The 16,464-nt window shown below is 36.1% G+C and overlaps 1 non-coding gene across 1 annotated transcript; it reads left to right on the top strand.

Moving 5' to 3' along the window:
- Nucleotides 1-11,364: 11,364 nt before the first annotated feature.
- LOC122894900 lies at nt 11,365-11,471 on the top strand. The gene has a single exon (XR_006381900.1). It is a non-coding gene; the product is annotated as a U6 spliceosomal RNA (small nuclear RNA).
- The last annotated feature ends 4,993 nt before the right edge of the window (nt 11,472-16,464 follow it).

Below are 16,464 nucleotides of genomic sequence, written 5' to 3'. Positions count from 1 at the left end.
ACAGCTTCAAAAATGTGTGTTAGGAAAGTGGAAATGTTCCCTGGAATGATGTGCTGGGACAAGGTGGCAGTTGAGAAAGTCATTCTCTTTAACCCCGTCACTCGGAGAGTAATGGTACTGAGGGATGAACATCCAAGAGCTGCTTTCACGAAGGTAAGACTTGGCAGTAAGAGAGGAGCTTTTATTAGGAGAGTATATGGTCCTTGGAAATGAACACAGAACATTCAGTCAAATGACATCAAGAAAGTTTTCCCAACAGGAATCGATGAGGCTGATATAAAGTAAAATAGAAACCATAATGGTTGCTTCCAATGTTACCATTGCCTTAGGAACTGGAATTGAGGAGCTAATTCTTGTTTTCAGATGACCCCCACATGGTCTTTAACGTCTGATTTAAAAGTGACTTGGATAAATTACAAGAGAAACCACTTACCAAAGAAATTTTTCAACATAACACCTGATCTATAATATAACAAATTAATAAAAAATATAATTAAACTAAAATAATACAGAATAGTAGAAAGATGAAAGCAACAATTTCTAAGCAAGTCTCTTTCTGAAATCACAAAAACTTCTCTATCTGAAATCAGCAAATGGAAAATAGAAAATCTAAAAATGTAACTCTGTGGTGCACAGCCTATAGTAACAGTGAAGTCTAACTCCTCTGCTTACGTGTTACAGAGAAGATGTGACTCTCTCTATATTTGTGTTTGTGTATAAATAGGTATGCATATGCATCTAAGTATATGCATATGTTGCATACACACACCTACTATCAGTATGCATAATCTATGTCATGGTCTTACAGATTTAATAGGAAACTGAATATTCTATGAAAAAGGTGTTCCATAAAGAAAGTAGAGAGAATCATAGTATAAGGACAATTTCATGGATTAAAAAAGTCCTAAAGAAAAAGAAAATACAGTTAGTCCTTGAATAACACCATTTGAACAGTGTCAGTTTACTTATATGCAGATTTTTTCCTGACAAATGCAATATAGTACTATGTATTTTCCTTATGTTTTTCTCAATATTTTCTCTTTTCTAACTGACTTCACTGAAAGAATATAGTATATAATACATACAACATACAGAATATGTGTTAACTGTTTACATTACAGGTAAGTCTTCTGGTCAACAGCAGGCCATTGGTAATTAAGTTTCTGGGAAACCAGAAGTTATACATGGACTTTTGACTACACAGGGGTAGTGCATCTAACCCCAACCTTGTTCAAGGGTCAACTGTATATGGTTTCCTAGAGATATCTTTTTTCTTCTAATTTAATAATTCAACTTGTTTTGGGGCACCTGGGTGGCTCAGTCATTAAGCATCTGCCTTCAGCTCAGGTCATGATCCCAGCATCCTGAGATTGAACCCCACATCAGGCTCCCTGCTGGGAGGGAAGCCTTCTTCTCCCCCTCCTACTCCTCTTGCTTCTGTTCTCTCTCTATCAAATAAATAAATCTAAAAAAATAATATAAAAATTAAAAAAGAAAACAACTTGTTTCAATAAATAATACCTCATGAATACAAACAAAATGACAAAGAAAGGATTTGAAGAAAGACCAGAGGAAAGTGTTCATTGAACTAAAATAAAGGATTTTGAACAGAGGAGTATTCTATAGTGAGCTCACTTCTTTCAAAAGCTGTAGTCTTCTCTTTCAGGCCATGGGGCAAGGGCACTTAGGGTTTCATCTGCTCAGAACTCTTCATTCCTTAGGGATTAGCAATCTCTTCACTTTGAGGAGGATCTTCCAGTTCTAAATATGTGACAGTTCTCACCCATACATGATGCCCCAGGCACTGAAGTGGACTTCTGAAAGAAAGTGGGCCAATCAGAATTGGTTTCAAGGATTTTCTTAGTTTGGGTTAAAGGAAGAAGCCAGTATCCTCTCTGCTGGTGACCATCGGAGGCTAACCATCAAAGGTTTAGGGTTAGGGGAGCCCTTCATGAGTTTACAAAGCCAATGTTTTGGACCAACAGTTCTGGCCTTGGTCACCATGACGAACGTACACCACAGGGGGCCTTATTTATTGTTTTATCATTGCCTTCAATGATTCTCTGCCTAATATTCATTGTCCTCCCCTTGAAAACACTATAGTCAGAACATAAATCCATGACTTTCTGCCAATTTTAATGAGTCTGCCTGAATCCTATTTGGAAGTTATTCTGTGTTCGTATTCTCTCTAGATTTTCTCTTTGCTCTTATGTCACATTTGACCCACAGCCTTTTCTTTTCCATCCCCTCAAGTTTTAGGACAGATGATAAAGGATTGTAGAAAGACACTAACGCCTTTTTCTTTAATTGGTGTCATTGTTATCTGCTCTTGGCTGGTAACAGTCTCTGGGGCACAAGCAAGGGTTGTGCTCGGGCCTCAACACAGGACAGGTCAAGCACTCCTCTAAGGTGAGATACCAGAAGCTTTGCTCTTTTGGCTTCAAAGACAGGCAGATCATGTATCTCTCTCCTGCTATACTGTAAGAGTGAAGGATACACTATCTTCACTTCTTTTCTAGCACAAGCTATTCTTCTCAGGTTCATATACAAAAGCTGCTACTTTGGGTCATATACCAAACTCCTGAAGACATATGTCATATTTTCCTAAAAATGCCACCTCTGAGCTCATGGTGGTGGCACTAATTAACTCTCCAGGCTTCTGAATTCAGCAAGCACACAGTTTGAGATGCACCAACACACAACTACTATAATTCTCCTGCTACTTGATACTACCAGTTTTATGGGCATGTGTGTGGTGACTTCAGTTTTCTGGCTTCAGCATAGAATCTATGCAAATGAAAGAAGCCAAACTACAGAGAAAATCAGGGGTGAGAGAAAGAGTGAAATCTGGCTTGAATTTTTATATCTCTTGTTCTGATTGCTTAGGACTAGCTTCACCTCCAATTTCCCAGGTGAGGTTGTATGAGGCAGAAAGTTTCCTTTCTGCTTCAGTAAATTTTCATCTTTTAAGATAATTTTGTATTCCTGGAATACCTGGGTGGCTCAGTCATTAAGCATCTGCCTTCTACTCAAGTCATGATCCCAGGTTCCTGGGATGGAGCCCCACATCAGGCTCCTTGCTCAGCAGGAAGCCTGCGTCTCCCCCTTCCACTTCCCTGGCTTATGTTCCTTCTCTCGCTGTCTAATAACTAAATAAAATCTTAGGGAAAAAAGATAATTTGGTGTTTCTTTCTGGAATATTGTTTAAGTATGATTCTATCCAGCATAGAACTAACATCAGATTCAAGAGAATGAGAGAGAGGACACCAATATTCCAAGGAAGTACAAATGGATTTTTGACATAATGATTTCAAGTTGGGACTAGGGCTTTGTATCTCTTCTTTTTAAAGCTTACCGGTTTTTCTGAAGTAGAGAAATACTCAAGTATACCCTATTTAAATAACTTACATTTCACATGAGTATGTTCAGAATATTAAATTATAACTCTCTTGGGGAGCCTGGCTGGCTTAGAGGGTGGAGCGTGCAACTCTTAGTCTTGAGTCATGAGTTTGAGTGGGACCCAGGTTGGGTGTGAGATTACCAAAAAACATTTTTAAATTAAAAATTTAAAAAATTGGGCGCCTTGGTGGTTCAGTTGTTTAAGTGACTGCCTTTGGCTCAGGTCATGATCCTGGAGTTCTGGAATGGAGTCCCACATTGGGCTCTCTGCTTGCCAGGGAGTCTGTTTCTCCTGCTGACCTCTATCCACTCATGCTCACTCTCTCTCATCCTCTCTCTCTCAAATAAATAAACAAAATCTCCTTTAAATGTTTTTTAAAAATTTAAATTTAAATTTAATTTTATTTTAAATTAAAATTTAAAAAATTAAATATTAAAAAAAATAGATAAGAGTGCTTGGGTGGCTCAGTTCGTTAGGTGTCTGCCTTCCACTCAGGTCATGATCCCAAGGTCCTGGGTTTGAGCCCCACGTTGGGGTCCCTGCTCAACAGGGAACCTGCTTCTCCCTCTCCCTCTGCTGTTCCCCCTGTTTGTGCTCTCTCTCAAATAAATAAATAAAATCTTTAAAAAAATATATAAATATATTTCATATTAATAGCTGAAGCTAATAAGTTATAAGGTTTCCATTTGTTTAACACACACATACACACACACACACAAATCAAATACATCCACTTAGAGGTCAGTAAGGATATTCTGGGTCATCAAAACCATCATTGGATAAAATATACTTGAACATTCTCAAAGCATTCGGGACAGTTAATTATGTAGCCTGGCGTAGGGGGTCTCCAGAGATCAGGCTCCTGTTGCCTTTTGTTCCATTAAATATATCAAAGAGTTTGCATTCATTCACATTGGTTATAGAAGGGTTAGTGCAGGAAAGAAGGAGGAAAAACATTTTTTACCCTTATAATGTGAAACATCACTTTGTTCTAATAAATACAGATAGTATTTTGAAAGCCTGACCCCATTACATTGTGTTTAGTTTCACACATTTCCCAGATTCCAGGCTGAGGTACAGAAGACTCCACTGTTAACCGATTGTTAGTTGTGAAAGCTCAAGTCCTAGAAGATTCTGTAGCACTCACATGGTAAAAGTGCCCACAGATATTTATCCCTGAGGTATGTATTCAAGTTTAAATCCAGTGAACTAATGGACTGAAAACAAATACTTTGAAAACAAAACAAAATATAGTTCTAAGTTAGAAGGACTACAAATCTGATGCCTGAAGCTGTAAGACCATGAGGAAATCCAGCAATAGCTTCGAAACTCCGCTGATGTTGTGGACCATGGGACTATCTCCTCATTGCATTGTTTTTGACTCTCTAAGGGACCCTGCTCAGCTATGAATAACAACTTCTCGTTTCTTCCTTCCTATCCCTTCAACCTTGTCCACACACACACACAGACAGCTATTGATGACTTTGAAAACCCCAGTTTAAAGCAAAGTAGATACTTCCTACCCTGAAGAGGACTGTATTTTCTGCTACCAAAATCTATGCCACAGATATGTTTCCTCTCAAAGACAATTTGATTTCCTTTTGCTTCTGAGTTCCATTATGCTGGGGGAAAAAAAAAAAAATCAAACCTCTTTGAGGCTAAATCTTAAAAGTAATTGGTGATCTCCTCACTATGAATAATGTGACTAGATTTTCAATTTGGAGAAATCTGCTTTTTAGGACACTAAGAAACCCAAATCGTAAAACAACCCCAATATATTTTTTTAAAGCAAAAAACTTTTTCCTTACATTAAAAAGTTAAATCTAACCACATAAAAGTGTTTTCATGGGTGATGGAGAAGTTAGGATACAGAGGGCATGTCTGGTTCCATGAGAGATGGGAAGTTAAAGTAAATAATACATGTAGAAATTTAGTGCTTAAAAGCTTTCTCATGGAAATATAAGGTGGGTTGTGCTCTGGGTCACAATGCTTTCTTTAATGGATCTATTAGTAAGACAAGGAATGCATTGTTGCTGGGCAATGTACCTATTTGCAAAAAAAAAAAAAAATCAAGGGGAGGAAAATAAATTGCTTTTTTATTTGATCTTCAAATCAAAGTAATGTTAATAATGGAAAAGGTCTTTGAGATCACCAAGTCTAACACCCCTCCCTCCACAAATATTAAGTCAGCTCCAGAGAAGGGAGCTGTCTTTCTGTAAAGCCATAGTACTATGTAGGTCCATCTAACTAGTAATATCACTGTTCCTTAAGACTCCTACCAAGTATGGATATATACCTCTAACTTCCCAGGTGAGGAGTGAGGAGATTTTATATATATATATATATATATATATATATATATATATGGAATTTCTTCTTTATCTATTCTTCTGTTGATGATCAGAGGTTGCTTCTATATCTTGGTAATTGTAAATAATTCTGTAATAAATAGTGAGGGGGGCTTATATCTTCTTGAATTAGTGTTTTTGTTTTCTTTGAGTAAATACCCAGAAGTGGAATTATAGATCATAGAAATCATACAGTAATCCCATTTTTAATTTTCTGAGACCCCTCCATACTGTTTTCCACAATGGCTATACCAAATTTGCATTCCCACCAACAGTGCACAAGGGTTTCTTTTTCTCCACATCCTCCCCAACGCTCATTATTTCTTGTGGTTTTGATTTTAGCCACTCTGACTGGTGGCTTTAATTTGCATTTCCTTAATTATCACTCAATTGAGCATGTTTTCATGTGAGCAGCTCTGGGGGGGCTGGGGGGGTGGGAGTACTTGAAGGAGGCTCTAGAGTGACTCACTTGCTCATATACCCCCTTCCTTTCTCTATTTCTGTTTCATTTTGTCTCTTTCTCAGTCTTCTACCCTGACCTGTGTCTGTCTCTCTTTCTTTCTCACTGTCTCTGAATCTCTCTCTGCCTTCTTTTTCTTTCACAAGAAACTTTCATCATGACCCATAATTGAAGCAAATATCATATACTCTGCAGAAAAGAGCTGTGGTCAGCCTGTCACATGATTGCTCAGCTGCGACTCAGGCATCAGTTCAGTGGGTCCCCAAATTCCAGAGGAACAAACTAACCTCTGCAAGTAGTGCCTTAGAATTGAGGGGAAGAAAGTGAGCATGTTTTTCTTCTCTCCATGGAAGACAGTAAGACAACGCCAGGAACTCCAACAACTTCTCCTAAAGATATTATCTCACCAGTTTCAATGTCCATGAACATTATACTTGGATACTTTTAGGTCATTGAGTAGGTGAGGGGCTAAGTATTTTAAAAGAAGGTTTAAGCTACCTTGGTAGTAGAGATAAGAACTGCTATTTGCACAACATTCTTGTTCTCCAACTCTTTCACATGGTTCCTTCTCCCCATACCTTTCCACATGCAAGGTAAGATTGTCCTCCTAATTCCTCTGTTGGTTGGAAGGACTGTGTAACTAACTCTGGCCAATAAGTTGTAAGTAGAAGTAACAACCATTACATATAGGCATATAAAACACTGATGCAAAATGTTCCAGGGCCGCTTCTCTCTCACAGGACAAATGACAGTGTTCTGGATGAAGGGCTTCATCCTTAGCCTGGGTCTCAGAGTGGAGATGGGGAGAAGCCCCAGTCAACATGTGATACTATAGCTTGAACAAGAAACATTTTTCTGTGATTGAGCCCCTGAGAGGAGGGTCACTCTTTATGGCAGCATAACCTAATCAACTTTGATTGATTTTGAGTTTTTGCAAAAGACCCCTCTTTCGAATGTGTACTAATTCCTTTTTTTATTCTCTTACAGTTGAGGTCTTGGCTGAAACTGAGGCAAAGAACCCCACTGAACTTTCTGCAAATACTCATCACTGTAGTTGACAACACAGCACCAGCTTAGAGGTACAGTGCCTGGCCCCCAATCCTGAGCACACCATTTACGGTCTCTGTGTCCTTAGGCAAGCTGCTCGACCACTCTGGGCTTCAGCGTTCTCATCCACAAAACATAGGTGAATGCTCCTATCTCATTGATCATTATGAAGATAATTATAATTAATATTTTTAATGAGCTTGGATTATTGCCTGCCACATAGAAAATTCTACAGTATGCATGCTTCTTAATAAATGGGATGCTCCATCAAACTCCACATCTCATCAGTGCTAACCAGGTACAGATGAACTATCTCCACCTTGATGCTCTTCTTTGCTCTGTTCGCCAGTGTTACAGTTTGTCCCTGTCAGTCTCTCTGTGCTGAGAGGCCATATTCTTGAGTCAGGACGTTCACCACTACTTGCAGAAAGTTCTTAATTTCTTTATGAAACAATTGCTCACATTTCCAATGCCAAATACTTCTCAGTTCTCATCAAATCAATTTCTATAACTCTGGCCATTCTGATTTCTATTTAAACAGAGCTACATGATGTGGGATTATAGGGAGATTTCTGGCAGTATGCTCTGAAAAATACTAGAGGCAGCTACTTTATTATGAGAATCAAACACACTTTTAAATTTGCGTTACTGTATCTATGATCCATTCTAGCTTTGACCACTGGAGAGGATAAATTGCTCTAGAATTTGGGAGGTGGAGGTGGTGTTAGAGAAGCTTTCTCAATTGTTATGACAGTCTGAGTAAAGTTTTTTTATTTTTCTTTATTGAAATTATTGAAGTTATTGAAAATCAACCCTCTGTGCATTGCTATCAAACACAAGCTTTAGCTGCATCTAATTGGTGCTTTTCCCATCTAACCATTTCATAGCTAATAACGTGAAGGTGAGGTAGGAGTGGCTCTAGGATTCTGGGATTTATTAAATGTCATGGGAGCTGGCAGGAAATGAACTAGTAGAAAAATGGCCAGCCTCTTCTTGGGTATGGTGCTTCTGCTTTGGATACAGAATGTTACTTGCTGTTTTTTGTACATTTCACAATTTCAATTTTATTACAATGACTCTCAGAGTCTCATAATGGAAATATAATTGACAAAAGCTATAGGTAGTTTTACAGTAATTTAAGAGAACTATTTTTTTCCATGAATTGTTAAAATATTCTCTTTCTCCACTTTTTATGTAGGAACTTACAGAAATGTATCTCTGAAATCCAACATAACCTTGGAATGAATCTACTCTTTTAGAGTATATATTCTCCTTGAACATTTATTAGGACTCTAACATTTTATTCTGCTGTAAATTTTAGTTGCTATCCTATTCTTTACAACCAACTTTTCAAGGTTTAATGTCAATTCCTAATTTGACTTCAAACTTGGCAAGTTTTTGAGTGCATATGAGCTTCAACTGCCTTCATTAATCCCTCTTGTTTTTGTTGAATTCCTTTGGAAGCAACAAAGATAGCAAGAGGTGTGTCAACATAAATTGTGACTGTTGTTTGGGGGAAGGAGATGTGCTCAGATTCTTGCCGAAAGTGAGCCTTTAGGTAAGAAGCAGTACAGAAAAAATCCATGTGTAGGAGGTAAATATCGAACAGGAGTTAAAGTCATTGCTTTCTATGTTTTCTGAATACAACAGTCCATTTTATCTAGTATTATCATGCACAATACAATCAAAGAAAAGTTAAGTGATAGAGCAGTGTTTTATGAAAATGTTTCAGCAAAGTTTGGATTTTCAAAACTAAAACTCAGGCCTCAAGAAGAAGTAAGATCCCTTGTCTGCTTTTGGTTATGTGCCTGAAGTTCACAATAGGTCGGAATCACATAAATTGTACCCGGGATTTCCTTTAGAAATAATTTTACATTTTAACCCTGACTAGAGTAAAGACCTGGTATTGGTATAGAAATTATCACAAATGTCATATTTATCTTACATGAAATCAAATTCGTATACTCAATAGCAATTATTAACCTATTATAAATAAGGACCACCAATAACCTTATTCTAACCTGAGACTGCATCATAGTTTCTGATACAAAATTCTTACCTTATTCTTTCATAAATCTTGCCTTAATTGTAACACTGCAAATCAAATGAATTTTTTAAATCAGAGTTAAAGAATTCAGAACTCAATTTTTGGGGGGTAAATTTTGATAAATATCTTTGGGGAGAAATTTGGTAGAATTAAGAGCATTTCAACCTTTATGTAAAATGGTCTGATGTGATTTCCTTTCTGAGTTATTATAAATTTATCTTTAGAAACCAAGTCTATCTTTCCAGGAGACCTTCAATTCATTTGTCACCCTCTCCCATGTTCCTTGGCTTCATTTCTTACTTGTCTCAATATTATACCTAAAATTTATTGAGATTTAATTTCAGGCAGATAATCTTCTAAGTGACTGGCCGCTGACCCTAAGACAACTATCATTATCGTTCTTTTACCAATAAAGACAGTGATTTCTGAGAGGCAAAGCAATTTCTTTAAGTCTCAAAGTTAAACAGTGAACCTGATATTCAAGATCAGATATACCTGTTTCCAAAGTCTAGGCTTTCACTGCTCTATAATCCTATCTGCTAAAGTTTTCAGTCTTATTTTAACATGTTATTTGCATAAAATCTGAGAACTGAGAACTCTCAACTGTATACCTTCGCATGCTTTAAACTACATGTTCAGTTTTCTAAATTAATGAAATCCCTTATCTTTCACTAGTTTATTTTATACAATCTTCCTTTCTAGCATCATTTGGCTCTTCTTAAGTCTTACAAGACTGTATCACGTAAACCTCATAAATTAATTTCCTTTGTTACCCACAGGTTTTGGTGAAACCATTTGTCAGTTCCAGCCCAGCTGCCCAGCTCTGCTGCAGATAGTTGAGGTCCAGGCTCTTTGGGTCCAGAGCAAATCAATCACAGATAGAGAAGGTAACAACCCCCCAGACCAGTGTAAGGGCAGTTTACTGTTACCTTGTAGCTCAGTCTCAGAGAAGCTGTCTGCTCATGAGACCCATTACCCAACTGTCTGAGTGAAGATTCTCTACACTCACCTATGAGATGATTACTATTTCTAGCCCCCATTTTCCAAGTGAAGATATTCAGGCTTTGGAAAGTCATGCAGCTAATTTAGTAGGCTCACTTAGGTGGTACATGGCAGAGCTCAGAGTCCAGATCAATTGTTTATGACTTCGAATAAATTGCAAAGAGATCCATAGGCTGCAGAAGGCATGTTAAAACAGGAAGCAATTCAAGATCCAGAGAACATATGAGGGAGCCTGAGGCAGTAATCGTGCTCTCCCAGGACAGAGCACCAAGCCTATAAAGAGGGACGGATAATCAAAAAATAAACTTCCGCCCACATCTGAGAAATTGCACACTTACATTGACTATCTGCATGGCTCATATATTTCTTATATTTACCTTAATGCAGTGACTCATTACAGCCCTCTTATGGTTAAATTGCAATAGAGGATTGTAAGGATAATAATGATATTATTAATTATTCATGTGGAAAATGAAAAGGCTGAGTTGAATCCAATTATATATGGAAACAAATGATTTCGAAAAAGTGTGGAACTCTTTTTAAAACTTAAAATCCAAGAGGCATTTGCCTGTGCCATTACATATATGAGTTTCTATTTGTTTATTTATAAAATAGCTATTCATGCGAAATCTACATCCTGTGGAGTGACGGCAGGTGCCTAATTGCTTGCCCGTAAGCAAACCATTACTGCAACTATAACTCTATTACACTATGCAGAGAAAATGCCATGAGTAGAAATAGCTTTTAAATAAAGTTTTACACCTATTTTGTAACCGATTCCCCCTCCATTTTAAATTAATTTATTTCTTTGAATGCTGCTTTTTTTCTCAAAGGGCCAGGAGATATTGGAAAGTCCAGTTACTGTACTTTACTTATCATGCCTGGTGAAAAGTCAAAAGAAAGGAAACCCTCTTTGCATCTCCCATTTTTCACATACGGGAAAACAGAACAAGCTTATTAATACACAAGCAGATTGAGAGCATGAATCAAGCATATGTTAATTAATTATTAGGTGATGCTTGGGGTGGTAATATACTGTTTTTTGAAATATCTACATCCTATGCTCACTTCAGCAGCATGTATACTAAAATCGGAAGGATACAGAGTAGATTAACATGGCCTGTGGGCAAGGATGGCATGCAAGTTCGTGAAATATCTATATCCTTTCGGTGCTTAACTCATCATATCCTTTTTCTGCTCAAAATAGTAAACTGCTATCACTTCCTTGGGTTCACTTGTCAAGTATTCAGGTTTGAGTCTCTTTCTCTGTGTTGGTATCAGAGGTCAACAACCACTTTCCGATATCATCTGAAGTAGATTATATATATTTAATCTTTCTTAAATATATATAAATATATATATAAATTTCTAAATTTCTATTTAGAAATTTTCTAAGTTTCTATTTATTTCTAAAAATATATGATATTTCTTATCATAATGTGTTTTACAAATATATTTCATAAATATATTTCTGTTTCTTTTCTTGAGTCTCTAAATTGATGGCAATAAAAAATAAAGAGGGAAAAAAGAGGAAGAGGCACTAGGAAGAAGTGAGTATCTCAAATCGTCTATGTTTTTATTTCCTAAGGAATCCACAGTCACAACCTCCGACCCAAGGATTCATAAAGTGCTTCTTTACTCGTCTATTTAACTATTTTTCTATTTATTTGTTTGTCAACTTTCCTTTTTGAAGCAAAGAGGATTGTGAACATTCTCACAAGCTAAAAATAGTGTCCAACTGCATCAAATTTAGGTTTTTCACTTTCTTGTCTTTCTACCAAAGATTTTTTAACCAGACATAGTTGGGAACATCTTGGTCAAAGAGAAGTTTGATGGTGTGATTAAGCTTTCCTAAAGGATCCAATTAAAAAAAAAAATACGGGCAATAAGAAATGAATTTCCAATGTACCTAAGGAGACAAGTATTGAGAGTGGGAATTGTTACTTTACCGTCATTCTCTCTCCACTGTTGTGCTTTATCTGCCTTCTCTGGCAAAGTCTCTGGCACCCACAGACGTCACTGGAGACGCCATCAAATCCCATGGTGTCCTCTGAGGTCCCTGAGTTCCTGCCTTGGAACTCTCAGCCTTCCAGTTTTTTCTTGGATCCACTGAACTGTATTATTTCTCCACCCCCATCAAAAAACCTTGTAGTCTATAACTTAAACCTATTTTAAAAAAGTATTTAAAAAAAGATGGAAACAGGGTGCCTGGGTGGCTCAGTGGTTTAGCCACTGCCTTCGGCTCAGGTCATGATCTCAGGGTCCTGGGATTGAGTCCCGCATCGGGCTCTCTGCTCAGCGGGGAGCCTGCGTCCCTCTCACTCTCTCTGCCTGCCTCTCTGCCTGCTTATGATCTCTCTCTGTCAAATAAAATAAATAAAATCTTAAAAAAAAAGATGGAAACAGATAACAGACATAGGTAATAAGTAATGAAAACTAAATAGCACATAGAATTTTGGAAAAGGTCTGGCCTTCATGGTAATGCAAGAAACAAAAGAAAGACACTTAATACAAATAAACAATATTTTATAGGTTTATTTTATTATCAGTTTTTAGGTTAGTAAGAAACTATCCTGATAATTGGATGATGCTGTAACTATCTTGATGGCAATGGGAACTGACAAAATCTTTTGATAGCCCAGTGTTCAGATCTTCTGACACAGGAATCCCAGTCCCAAAAATTCACAGAAAGAAAAAAAAGAACATTCATTCTCATTATCTGTAATAAAAAAAAAAAAAAAAAAAGAAAAGAAAAGGAAAAAATGTGCAACCACAATGTCTTACCTGAGTTTTGAGGCACCATCGTGGTTAGGTATTATATACTTTACAATATTAAAAAAAAAGAAGTTAACTTAGAGTCACAGCTTCAAAGATCAATTTAAGTACCTATCTGATAGGCGGTATTCCGAATACTTTCACATTTATATTGCCATGTAATTCTTAAAATAACCATATAAAGTAAAAATTTTCCAAAACTAAAACATGTCCCAAATTTTATTGTAATTGTAACAAATATGTACATATTGTTTGAAAAAAAAAGGGAATGAAAAGCAACCTAAGCAAATAAAAATAGTTTTGCTAGGTAATGTTAGCAATGCGATTTTTTCTCTCAAAATTCCCTTTAATATTCTTAAAATCTTATTTTTACAGTATGAGAAAAAACAAGCTTAGAGAAATATGAACCTGGTAAAAGTACTGTTCTTAAAAGAAACCTACAATGGTTATCAGACAAGTGTGGGTAATGACAGCAGACACAGACTTTCAGACAGTAAATAGTTAAAAAAAAAAGGAAAACTTTGTTTTAAAGAAAACAACATAGCTCAGCTAGAGAATCATCTTATGCAATGTAGACAAATATAAATGGTTCATTTAATTTTTCTTTCTGCAATCTGGCTGGATGTGAGAACTTGATACTTTCTTTGCATTAGTTGAAACCATCAGTTTTTTGTTTTTTTGTTTTTTAAACCATCAGTTTTAAAAACAAATAGATCTGAAAGTATGACTGGGGGTAGTCAATTAATTACCTGAAAAAAATCTGACATAATTCACCAATCACAAACATAGCTCCCACTCAAGCTATTTACTAAGATTTTTTTAGTAAGATGTTTCCCAAAGTCAAGTTCTAGTTTAAGCTTCTGGGTTGAATGGAAACAGGAACACCTACCTTTCAAAATTCAGGAGAACATCCTTGTTAGCCTTAGATGTAACTTCAGTTTTTGAAGGCACATCTTGTTTCTCATTTGGACCCTAAACAAGGCCAAATACCATGTTATATGTGGGAACCTGGCATGGCAGTTGCCAAAGTAGAAATCAGCTATGAAAGTCATTTGAGAAGAACGCCAGATATGAGAAAATCAGAACCACTCTCTACTCAATGAAGGATAACTAAAAACGAAAGACCATCTTTACAGATTGTTAGATGCCGCTGATGTAGGTAGAAAAGGCAAATATTAACTGGTAAGTTGATATTAAAACATTTCTCTATTTTATTTTTGAAACCTTTCTTTAAAACAGAATCCTTCTTTGACAACAAAATCTGGAAACCATCTTGTTCTGTGCAGCAAGTAGAATCAGAGAAGTTTAGAAAGATTATTGAATGGGCAATATTGTTCAGAGGGAAATCTGTATTTTTGGAAGAGGAGAACATATCGGTTAGGAGAAATAGCAAGAACCCAGAACATCACCAGTGGGAACAGAGGTCCCTGAGACCTGGAGAGGTAGACAAAATAAAAGGGAGCCCAAAGATGTTTACATTCTTAAGATGACACACTTAAGGACAAGTAAGAGGAGAGGTGAATGTTGACATAATTGAACAAGGCTTCGTTAGAGATTAAACGGCATGTTCTCTCCTCCCAGTCGCTCTGGCAATGAGGTTGTTACCAATGTGCCAATGACTTTAAAATGAGAAATACCACAGTGAGATGAAGTAAGCAGTAATTGGAAGCAGAGCCATGTCAGCTCCACGGAGATGCTTTCTGAAAGAAATTTGGGGAAAGTTTAGAGGGGTTTGCTTTATAAGAGTGTGAGATCATGGATAAAGGCTTAACTGTTATTATAAGAGTGCTTCTGGGTTCAGCCATTTCCCACCTGACCCTAAATCTAAGCAATTAATAAATCTTGTGGGTAAGACTTTCCCATATTGTCTCACTTAGTCTATTTACGGATAGTACCACCTGGAAGTAATGGTGGAAAAATGATAGGCCTGACAGATTTAGCAAAGCAAAGGGCACAAACAGAAAATAGGACAAATATGTTCCACACAATATTTGGATTATATATATAACCCAAATATTGAATATTTATCTAATAATTGGAGATATGTATATATGTGTGTCAATCTTCTAAATACAGCATATTTATACTAAAAGAATTCATTGTTTATCTGAATTTCAAATTTAACTGAGTATACTCTATTTTTGTCTGCCAACCTTGTAAAGGAGAAATGTATAGATGGTCTTGGGGCCAGGATAACCTAGGCATCTAGCCTGCCCTTGCAGGAGATAGGGGTTCAGAGATTCTGGTGTTTATTCACCTGGAACAAAATCAACAGAGGTCATCTGATAGGTAACACTCAAATTTTAAAGGAACCTGAAAAATCTCCAAGGTCCCTCTTTTGAAAGGTCTCTCTTTCATAGATTCTGACTTGGTGAGTCTGGGGCAAGTCTCAGTATCTATAATTTAACCATCACTTCAAGTAGATCTATTATAGATCATTTCAAACTACATTTTGAGAAGAAAAAAATCTAGTCCAACCTTCCTTTCTTTAAAAATATAAGAAAACTGCCCAAAGATATAAAATAATATTCTAATCTATCAATACTTATTTACTATAAATCAAAACAGAATAATAACCTTTTGAAATATCAATAACACCATTGATGTAAGAATAAAAACATAAAAATAATCACATTTTCCAAAATTAAAAAAAATAATTTAGTGAGATGAATTCCTATATAGTTTTTCTTTATATTAATGTAGATTTCTTCAATATATGTTTTAATAAGACAACTGGATTGTCATATCTTTTGCATTTGCTGTTTTAATATTTTGTTTTGGTTGAGATATATGAAGAAAATTTGGCATCCCACAGATATGTAGTTTAAAAAAAGGGAACACATTTTAAAAATCCTTTTTAACTTAGTGAATATTCTTTTTAAGAAAATTAAAGGGGCAGCAACGTTCATATTAACTCTACAATGACTTTTTTACAATTTTTTCCAAGCAATCAGGCTTTTTGTGTAAAATGTGGGAAAAGTTAAACAACAAAATATTATTTTATAAGCCTTTGCTTTAGAATTTAAAAAGAACTTAAAAGAATCAAATGTGTAAATGTTTAAGGGGAACATTTTAACAAAATAGCATCATTAGTTTTATGAGACAAATATAACTTACCTGTAAATGGAATATCAATCTATATGTGTGTATACATGTGTACATGCATATATATATATATGTGTGTGTGTGTGTGTTTGTGTGTGTGTGTATATATGTATGTATATATATACATATATAAGAAGAATTTGGCTTGAGACTACTTTTTGGTTGCTGGAACAAAACAGGAGAACAACCTGTTTTATTTTCTGTCTACAGACATACAGACACAATGAATATATATGTATATGTGTATATATATATACACACATGTATGTGTGTGTATATA

This window comes from Neovison vison, chromosome 13, assembly GCF_020171115.1.
Source record: "Neovison vison isolate M4711 chromosome 13, ASM_NN_V1, whole genome shotgun sequence".
In the NCBI taxonomy this organism is placed as follows: domain Eukaryota; kingdom Metazoa; phylum Chordata; class Mammalia; order Carnivora; family Mustelidae; genus Neogale; species Neogale vison.
Note: the sequence above shows the minus strand (reverse complement) of the source record. Positions and strands in the feature narration are given on the sequence as shown.